The 11005-nt window shown below is 46.5% G+C and overlaps 1 long non-coding RNA gene across 3 annotated transcripts in view; it reads left to right on the top strand.

Moving 5' to 3' along the window:
* The window catches only part of LOC134100949 (uncharacterized), a 37388-nt gene extending 28080 nt beyond the window's left edge, over positions 1 to 9308 (top strand). For all 3 annotated transcript variants that reach the window (XR_009941332.1, XR_009941333.1, XR_009941331.1), the window contains one exon: positions 8533 to 9308. This is a non-coding gene — a long non-coding RNA (uncharacterized LOC134100949). The remainder of the gene's footprint in view (positions 1 to 8532) is intronic.
* The last annotated feature ends 1697 nt before the right edge of the window (positions 9309 to 11005 follow it).

Raw genomic sequence — 11005 nt, 5'->3', positions numbered from 1 at the left:
CCTGTATCTGCGCTCACTTAGCTTTGGATCCCCTGCCAAATGTGTTTCAAGGCTAGATCTGTCAGCGTCTGTTATTTTCAGCAAGCTTGCGAGCCATAAGACAGCTTTTGCTACCAGTAGGCCTGTGGTCTAATTGTGCATTTATACTGTATGTCCCCTGTTTATAGAAAACCTCTGAATACCATAGCAGATCCATAATTACACTTAATAATCAGTAGTTCATTATGTGCAGTTTCCATCTTGTCTAGCATTAGAAACATACTGCCATTACTGGTCTTACCCATTATAAATCCAAAGAGGTGTAATGCTTTAGTTCCTAACAGTTCTGCGCACGCTGAATGTGGATGAATTACAGACGGGCACTGGTGAGACGACCAGGGTGCAGGGGGCCAAAAACCTTTGAGTCCTTCTGCCACGTTTGGTGGGACAACTCAGCTTCTAAATGAGTCACCGTGTATACCATTTGGGTTGCCACAGAAACACACCGGCTGGAAGACACACTCAGACGTTGAAGTCCTCCCATGAATTGCTCCATGTCACATTTGAACCAGTCAAGCAATTACTGGTGTATTTACATTTTTACATTATGCAGAGGCCATGTCTCCAGCCAGACACAGTGCTGAATCCCAACTTGGACAGATTTTGAGACCGTTTGCGAAAACCACCATACAGCTTGAAAATAAAAACTCCCAGCTCTTGCGAATGTGAGAGATGGTCATCAAATTATTTGAGTCTAGACCCCTGTTGTGGAGGCAGCAATCAAGCCGTGCCTTGTTGAGAGGCGCAAGCAGCAGAAACTGCTCATACACACGCCGTCCTATTTTTATATTCCTGGCCGTCAGCCTTTGGTGGAGCACTGACTTTTCAGGAGCCAAATGTCAATCACGAATCTCTTTAAGAGGCTTGGCAACACCTTGGCCGTCTCTGTGTTTTTTGCGCCGAGAGTGGCAAATGGTAATTACTTCCAACATCTCACGTTGCCTGTTGCTATGGTTTTTCTCCGAGCCCGGTGCGGTGTGGTCACTCCCTTCTGGGCTAGTCTTTCACCTGGGTGTCATCTGTCTGGTTCTGCTCGTTTGGGCTATTAGAGGTTCAGACATGCCCGGCCTTTGTTGTGTCAGCTCCAATGCAAGTATCGCTTACTGCTGATTGCTGGTATCACTTACAGTTAATTAATAATAATATGATATGAAAAAAAAAACTGTATGCTTGCCACAGCAATTAACAGCAATGCTGATAAATTAACTTTGAAGCTTCACATTTTTAAGATTTAGAATTTTTTTTTGTGTTACTTTTTGATATATGAGAGGTGCATTGCAGTGCTTCTTGGCATGCGGACTGGAGGAGGAAGCAGCTGAGATTTTCTTGGAACTCTTCTGCAACGGTGTGCTCTTTTCTACACGTGTTTAAGACAACTTAACTTGCAACTTAATCACAATTTTTTTTTTTTTTTTTTTTTTTTTTTTAAATTTAATCCCACCACCACCCCCCCTATTCGGGGGACATCTTTTTTTTTTTTAGTTACAGCTTTTTTGTTTCAAGGGGGGTTCATACATCAAACAGGAAACAAGAAAAACAACAACAAGAGCAACAACAAACTGTAGGACATATGGGACAGGCAGACAAGAGACAGACAAGAGACAAAACACAGCGATAGACAAGAGACAAGACACATTGACAGACAAGAGACAAAGACAGGAGACCAACTTAATTGCAATTTAAACTTCTGTTTGGAAAAAAACAACCACAAAAAAAAAGACAAAAAAAAAAAGCATGCACCTGGAGGTCAGGCCACTGCTGACTAATGACCAGCAGCCTTGTCATGGCCGTTTCTGCTGTTTGTTATTCATCTAATTTGAGTGTGGCTTTGAGACGCCCGCTCTCCATGAACACACATCCTACCATTCGCCCAGACACAATGGAACAAACTCGACGTCAGCGGCTCGGCTTCCCCCAAAAACTCTCACCCAGGCCGCAACGCTTCTTTATTACCGTCACTCACTAGCGCTGGCCTCTAATTAGGCCCAGCATGAAACCCTCATCACACACTCCGCTCCAGCAAGGGCACCCACCGAACGACTGGCATGTTTATTCGCGGCTCGACCACATCTGTTATCCCTGCCTATCTCTGAAGTCTGAACCGCAAGCGCAGTGCCGCTCTGAAGGAGCAGGGCGGTATTACACTGCCGGGAAAAGCCAAGTGTGGACCAGACAGTGTGACTAACGAACGCTCGCGTCCCTCTGACATATTTGAGTTCTTATGGACGTGGGCTTTTCACGGGAGATCCAGACGCTGGAAGTCCTCCCGAGGGGCCTGCCCTGCATCATGCGCTCCTCGACGCAGCCTCGTAAGAAGCAGATTACGGGGACGAGGCTCTCCAATAAAGCGGCGGGCTAACCCACGAGTAATTAAGCAGGTAAAATGGAAAGTTGTGGTTTCCGAGCCCCCCAGGACAACGCTTTGCTCTCTCTCGCCGCCTTGCGCGCATTCTGTTTGCCAAAGAGCTTGAGTAGCGAATAAATACAACAAGAGCCTGTTGTCATGACATGGGGCTCCTCGCACATCCTCTCATGACGAGTTGGCTGTCTCCTAATCATCTGTCCCCTTGGCAACCATTGACAACATTGAAACCTCAGTGCTCAGGAATCACTGGTCTGGAGATGGCGGGAGGAGAAATAAATAATTCATTTGGAGCATTGTGTTTGTGGCAGACCAAATTGATCATCTCTGATGGCCTTGTGTTCTTCATTCGCTAGGTAACGGCCACTTTTGTTTAAGGTACTGTATGAAAAAAACACCGCAAAATAAATAGCAGCAGTAGGTGAGTGTGCTTGCACTCTCCCTCTCTCTCTCTCTCTCTCTCTCTCTCTCTCTCTCTCTCTCTCTCTCTCTCTCACACACACACCGTCTCTTCTCTCGCTCTCACTCTCTCTCTCTCTTTCACCCAGTCATCTTGTCTCTTACCGGTACTTTCACAGTTCACAGGTCTTGCCCTATGAATGAAGTGCTGACATATGTTTGCACACACACACACACACACACAAGTAAACAGACCCACATCTATAGGCATGACACACAAAGGTATGCACACATACACACTCAAACACAAACATGCACATGCACATGTACGTTGCACACACGCACTCAGAAATTCCTGCTTCCAAAAAGCCCGCTCGTCCCACTGATCTGGTAAGGCGCGGCAGCACACGCCACCAGTTGCAGGAAAGTGAAACTGAAAGCTGACTAAACCAGAGCGACTGTTTTCATGTCTGTTCGACACGGGAGTTACGGCACGCACCCAGACACGCACGTCTGGGCCAACCCCCCGCTGGGACCCCCCCGCCCTCCTCTCTCAACCCCCCACCCCTCCCCCCACCACTCCCTGGTGTGCACGCTTCACACCGGTGAGACCCCCAAATTCGAAACAGTCAAACTTTTACCCCCCCCTCCAAAAATGTGTTGCTGTCTGTGAGTCACCTCAGAGAAACTGCTTGGGATTTAAGTTGTATTTGTGATGGTTAATTCATTCTGACAGTTGGAAATGTTAAATCCTCGGGGGCTCAGCACACAGTCATAGCTAAGTAGGTTAAATAAAACAGAAGCCAGGGTGATCAATTTCAGACTGTGTTTCTCCATGTTGTGTAAACTGGGCATGCTATTTTTTGAGGCTGGTAAGAATTTCATATTGGGTGATTTTTTTTCTATAAGAGAAAATGACCATTTAATTGAGAAAAAGATTTCGAGTGAGTCTACATGGAGAGGAGATACATACGTACATTTGGCTATCCTGACTCTTCATAATTTTTTTTTTTTTAGGAAAAACAAATTACCTTTGTTATTTCCAATGAAAAAGGAAATGTGGTTGACATTTTACAAATGCACTCATTTAAATGCATTAAATTGAAATGTTGAAGGACACTTTCATCACCTTTTAGCTAGGAAACGTGGGAGCAAGAAAATCCCACGGCGTTTTAACAGCACAATTGAAATCCGGCACTCTCTAATCTTTACTGTCAAACCGGCACATCTTACCCCCTCTTTAAAAAGCCAATGGCTCACGTCTCCCAGTCTCCCAGGAGTATTTCTGCTTAATTGATATAAGCGAAGCTGAAGTGAGTTTATTCAGCCCAGCTCGTGTCCTAAGGGGGAGAGGCATGTACCGTATACATGTGCATTTATTTCATTTATTCCAGGCCTGGCCCGTCTGCGACGTCTCGGCTGTTGGAAGGAGTCGGCGTTTGTCAGGGGTTGGGGATAGGGTTGTGTGTGTGTGTGTGTGTGTGCGTGTGTGTGTGTGTGTGTGTGTGTGATCTGATCGGATGTGATATACGGCTGCTGAGTTCTCAATATGAGAAGGGAAGGCGTGGGGTCAGTGGAGCAGCCATAACTTAATTGCATACTGAGCTGCACTATTGGCTATAAATATCTGTTCTGTATGTGCAGATTTCTCATAATTTAGTGAAAGGTCATTTTTTTCTCGCTCGCTCCCTCTCTCTCTCTCTCTTCAGATCTTATATCTTTATAAGGCAGCTGACCCACATAATAGCCCATTGGTGTGGGCATTGGCGGGAGAGCAAGGCTGCAGGAAAGGAACGTAAATGAAAGTAAAGCATATGAGGGCAGTTGTGATATGGCCGAACGTGCCATTGTGGTACTTGACTCATTAGGAATATACTGTATTATTCACACCTCGAGCTGGGAGTTATCGCAATGTCCTAGAACACTGATTTGATTTGAAATATAGCTTCCTTGTCCTCATACTTGAGGACCCTGAAGACGGTAGCTTCTTCACTTCCTAAATCTACATGGCTTATTCATACACTGAGGAATACAGTATACTGTGTAATGATTTTATTTTGTTTAGTTTGTTTAAACTTAAAAGGCTGACAAAGGCTGACATTTCTTTCTTTCCGGAAGCTTCTTTTTTTTCCTTTCCGGAAACCTCTCTTTTTTAAAATTTATTTTCTATTTTTTTTCCACTGTAAACGCCTTTGAAGCCTATCGCACGTATTTGTGTTTTGACAAAGGAGCGGTTTTGGGATGAAAACATGTTTATTCCAGAGGCTAAGAAAGCAGAGTGCCACTACATGCAGACTGCCCTGACAGCGCAGCCTAAGACCAATTGCTTAGTCAACATTAAAAATGCCATTTTGAGACTGACAAACAGGCACAAACATGTCAGCCAGGGCATCCATCAAACCAATGAAGGGTGAGCCCTCACACATGGAGTAGACTAATTATGCCCATTCCCAATTTGTGCATTTATGAACAAGATGATATCCAGTCCGCTGTGCCGTGCGCTCTGTGTTAGCTTGTGTGAGTTTAATGTGACCAGTCTAGCAGAATCGAAACCCCTGATAGACAGTTGGTGTGATGGAGGTTTCATGTGTCATATGCATGGCTTGGAGACAGTCAAATGCACCCCGGGCACATTTCCCTACTGAACTGTTTATGCAGTGTTTGGTCTCTCGGGAGAACCGAAGGGGTGGATGCTTGTATGTCCACATTGGAACAGAGCTTCTGCAATCCTCCACAGCCCAAGAGCACACACACACACACACATGCCCAAACACTGACTGACACACATATACACTATCTAGTGCGCACACATAAACTTGCACACACACACGCACGCGCGCACACACACACACACACACACACACACCACACACACACGCACACACACGCACACACACGCACACACACACACACACACACACACACACACACACACACACACACACACACACAGGAGGAAGGAAGGAAGGAGCTTGGGCTCTTTCTACTGTACTCCTACCTTTGTTTTGGGCATTTAAACAGCAGTAAACCCTACCCACTTACTGAAAGCTGTCTCTGAAGCCCTTCTGAAGGATTGAGTGAGAGGAGATTCCTCTAAAGCTACACCCACTAGAGAGAGAGAGAGAGAGAGAGAGAGAGAGAGCAATATCAGTAGAAAGAGAAAATGAAATGGAGAGAGAGAAAGAGAGAGCGGGAGGGAGAAGTGGAAGAGAAAGGAGGTTGAGAGAAGAGAAGAGGGAGATTAACTTTGGACTGGTTTGCAGCAGTGCTGGGGAGCCTAAACCTCATTCAAGTTTTTCAGGGGGATGGGATATGTGGTTCTAGATGTTTCTCTGTGTGTACTGTATGTGTAAGGGAGTGTGTGCGTGTATGTGATAAAATGCTTACAACAATATGAATATAAGCATCTGTGCATGGTTCAGTACAAAGGAATACGTTGGTATGGGACTTGGTGCAGTTTGCGTAGAATGTCTGTGTTTTGTAGCTTATATGTGATGACAGGTTTTCACATATATCACATGTACATCTCGGACCTCTCCCGGTTATTTGATGACTGTGGAATGGGTGGTGTGTTCTGTTGGGACGGAGCAGACCTGCTCACACACACACACGGCCTGCTGAGGGATGTGTGTGTGTGTGTGTGTGTGTGTGTGTGTGTGTGTGTGTGTGGAGGAGGTCAGGGCGGAGCATCTCCGTGGAGTCGGGCCTCAGGGCCTCCGCTCAGAGCGGGTGACGTCGACGGCGGCCGTGGGAGTCGGCCGTGACGTCCGGGACGCGTCGGGCTCAGTGGTCAGCCGGTCACTCAGCCGCGCATCGGACGTCATCTGCAGCACATCGCGCTCTTTTATTACCCAGAAGCCGGCTGGGCGCTGCTCTGTCGGTGTGTGTGTGCCACGCATCGGGGGCCTGGCAAGCGCGCTTCAGACGACCGGAGAGACGAGCGACGGCGTTCTCTCTCTTTCTCCGCCCCCGCACGGCTGCTGTTCGGGGGTGGATAGGGGCCTCAGAACTTTCCAGAACATGTCATCATGAAGACATGTCAAAGTTTTTTTTTTTCTCTTTTTTATTCCAGACACTTCACATCATAATATTACATAAGGCCGAGTGCAGATGTTAGTCTAACCTTAATGTTAACAGTCTGAGATGTTCAGGCTTTAGTGCCTAGGTTGAACAGCTGTGTGTTAATAAACAAGCCTGTAGTCAAAAAGCTTTTTTTTTAAATAATTGTTTCTATTGGCAGGAGTTACATTGAGAATATTCCATAGGCACCAATACACTCTACTCCAGCAATTGCCAATATGTCCTCAGGGATGAAATATATTGGTGCATTTTAATGTGAACATAAGGGAGCATTTTTTGATCCTGTGTTGATCGAGCACCGTCTGGATTTGCAAGACATTGTTAATGTTCTCATTACCGGAGATTATGCATCTGGTCATAAAAACACCACTGTCATGGTTTTTAAACCAGCCGACGCTTTATGGCAGATTTTCCCTGCCGCACGTCTTAGTCGAGCGGGCGAGAGTTCCCCGGCTCCTTCTTCTTTTTTTTTTTTATTGACGGGCGAGTTATGGAAACACAGCCCCCATATGAATGGGCATACAGAGCCGTAGCCCGCGCGGTAATTAGCATGTCAGACTTGGCATAATGTTATGTGCAGTCACTCCTTGGTGGGTTGTTCCATGAAGCAGGGGCGCCTCTGTGCTCGCGAGGATCAGAGCAGCCATCACACAGCTCATTACAGACCTGGTGACATGCAGCCAGCGCCGCGCGCGCTACCTGCTGTGGAAAGGTGGGAGCTTATATGTGTGTGTGTGTGTGTGTGTGTGTGTGAGAGAGTGTGAGTGTGAGTGTGTATGCGCGCGCACATGTGTGTGTGTGTGTGTGCATGTGTGTGTGTGTGTCTGTCTACTGTATGATCAGTGAGAGGAGTTTGACTGAAAAAGAGAGCATATTAAAAAGTATGTGTGCATTTATACAAGTGTGTATTTATGCTGCTACTTGTGTACACATGTGCCCATGCATTTCTTGCTTAAACATACAGTAAGAGGGGGTGTTACGCACTTGCATTATAAAAGCCAGTTGAACCACTTGATATGCAGCAAAGAGCACACACCATACCTCCACCTCTTTACTGGCCCAGTCAGTATAAATGTCATACAGTACATGTTTGTGCTGCCTTACAGGATAGATAAACAACAAAGAATGTCAAAATATTCAGACTGTGTAATAATCAGTCGTGTTGGTGTCATGACTGTCCCCAAAAGGAACAAGGCTGCTTTGCTTTCACAGTAATTACTCCGACTTGACTCAGAGACTGTGTGACACTGAAAAAGGAACTTCTTCGAATTATCTGTACATTTGTACAAGTGAATGATCATTTTCATTGATCATTGGAATTATTTTCATGTATGTATGTTCAGTGACCCGGAATAAAATGAGGAAAAAACTTATTAGACGAAAGACTCTGAAGTGTTCAGCAAAGCAAAGGGACTCGTCCTTACGACACCGTCATCTATGAAGTGAACTAGATCTAAAACTAGATGTGACACACTTGGAAACAGACATCAAACACTTCAAAGACATACTGCATATTTATGCTACATGCAAAATACAAACAAAAATGCACCTGAAGCATAACATAATACAACTTTGATGAAGGGAAAAGAGGGACAGATTTAAAAGGTTGAATGATGTATTTGTGGCTAATATCGCCTCTGTTCACCACACAGTTTCACGTCATTCTGATGGCATGGACGTCGCAAAAGCTGTGTCACCTGCTTTGTTCTACTGATCTCCTGGCAGATGTTTCAGGAGGGGATTTCAGCGGTGGAGAGATCAGTCAGCTTTTACACACTTCAGCACCCGATCCGAGTGAGCAATCGGCTGACGACGGGGGGAAACAAGATTGGTGCGCTGGTGTTTTTTTTTTTTTTTTGAAGGCCGAACCTGGCTCAAAGCGGCTACCCACGGCCGTGAAACAACGCTAAATTCATATAATCATAAAATGTCAAAAAATTAGCTTTCGCTGGGGGAGGGAGTGGCACAATGGAGGCACAATGGTCCTTTTGGGTCCTTCTGCCACTTCTACTCCAACTGCCACCTCTGGCCCAGAAAAAGCTATCGCAATCAGCCACAGTGGCCTTTCTCCCGAGCCCCCCCTGCCCGGCCCCTGTGAGGCGGTGACTCACGCATATTACTGCCTGACACTGGGCCACCTCAGGAGATGGGGACGGCGGTAAGCGATGACCCGGTTGTCAGGCGGTGACTCACACCTACGCGGCCACCTGCAGCCACGGCACCGAGGATTAGCGCGAGGCCGGGCCGGCCGGCCCTTACGCGCCGTTCGCTTGCTCGCTCGCTCGCTCGTTCGCTGGCTGGCCGCTGCTCTTTTGCTCTGTCAATCTCCAAAGACTCTCCACACGTAAGCTCTTCATCAGAGCCTGATGACCAGCCCTGTGGCTGAGTAGGACATGTGAACATTGAGAAATGTTGTAATAAATGTGTTGATTTATTCAGCTTATCTTGTTTGATGGTTTGATTATTTAACTCACTCTCTCTCTCTCTCTCTCTCTCTCTCTCTCTCTCTCTCTCTCTCTCTCTCTGTGTGTTTGTGTGTGTGTGTGTGTGTGTGTTGGGGAAGGGGGTCTATAAACTAATAGTTAACACATTCTGTATCCCCATGAGAGTTTTACTGTGAACTCATTTCCTTACTATTCTCATTACTGTCTCTTCTAGTTGTCTAGGTGGATAGGGACTGGATGTTAGTTTTTAACTTAAGTGTTTTTAAGTGTTTTAATGTTTTCTTTTTCTCATCGAGATTAACATCTATTGGATTATTTTTGCTTAAACGATAAAATCTGTGAGCACTGAAGTGATTGATTTCCTTTTCTTCTCCCGCAGTTTCCCCTTCTGCGGTGAGCCAGAGAGAGCAGGACTCGGTGTACTTCACGCGCACAGCTGACCAAGCACAAAACTGACACTTCAAAGAACGGGGACGAGAACTCGAGATGCTGTTATACCACACTGTAATACACAGCATAGTGTAATATGCATTGTAATAACAAGAAACACCCCTCTTCTCTGACGTTAACAGAGTGTCAAGATGATCATTTTAACAGATGCGTTATTCAAGTGTTGTCCGTAAATACACAGTGCCAGGAAAATGTTTATCTATTTTGTTTCTGCCCACAATTTAGCGACATTTCTATCTAAATAGATTCAGCTTATTCTCAGCCAACGCTGTACATCCTGTGCAGCCTTTCTGAAAAATCCCCTTACTGACCTGTGCAGGCAACATTGTGCTCCTCTCCAGTCGTACTTACACTGTACACGCACAAGACACACGCACACACACACACACACACATCCACACGTACTCTCATTCTCTCACACTCTCTCTCTGTCCTAACACGTACACACACTCACACACTCACACTCACACACACACACATACACACACACACACACACAAGCACGCACACACACACACACACACACACACACACACACGCACACACACACACACACACCTACACGTACATCCACACATCCTCACAGGTGTCTGGCAACAGCTGATAATAAGCGGTGGCCGGTGGCCAGGGCGGGTGAATCACGTCTACTGTCTGTTGGCGATAAATAAAGTCCTCTCTGGAAGGACACCAGCGCCGCACGTCCCCTCAGCGGAGCCGAGCGCGGACCATTAGCGGCAACGGCACCGGCGCCGGGCCTGCCGGTTCTGGACCCCGGTTCTGGCCCGGAGCAGGAGAGGTGGAGCGGGAGCCGCGTGGCACGGTGCCCCTCTCGGTCAGAGGGTGAGAGAGCCAGCGTGGGCACCGGAGGAGTGTTGCGAACACTGCGGCGACTGCAGCTCTCACAATCGCGTCAGACCGCTATAACACAGAGAGGGGAAAAAAGGGAAGTTGCTAAAAGAAAGAAAGAAAGAAAGAGAAAGAAAAAAAACGAATGCCAAAAAAAATGACAATGATCTAAGAATAAAAGCGAGCATGGGTTAGGAAGGAAGAGGTTATGCGGTGTGTGTGTGTGGGTCAGGGGTTAGGTTTAGGAATTGTGTGTGTGTGTGTGTGTGTGTGTGTGCGCGCGTGTGTGTAGGGTGCGGAGAGCCAATTTTCCGTGGAGAAAACAAACTGGCTAATAAACATGCTAACCCCTTTGTTCAAACGGGAGAGTGTTTCCTGCAGGGAC

The sequence above is a fragment of the Sardina pilchardus genome, chromosome 14, assembly GCF_963854185.1.
Source record: "Sardina pilchardus chromosome 14, fSarPil1.1, whole genome shotgun sequence".
Taxonomy (NCBI): domain Eukaryota; kingdom Metazoa; phylum Chordata; class Actinopteri; order Clupeiformes; family Clupeidae; genus Sardina; species Sardina pilchardus.
This window is presented reverse-complemented; position numbering and strand designations above follow the sequence as displayed.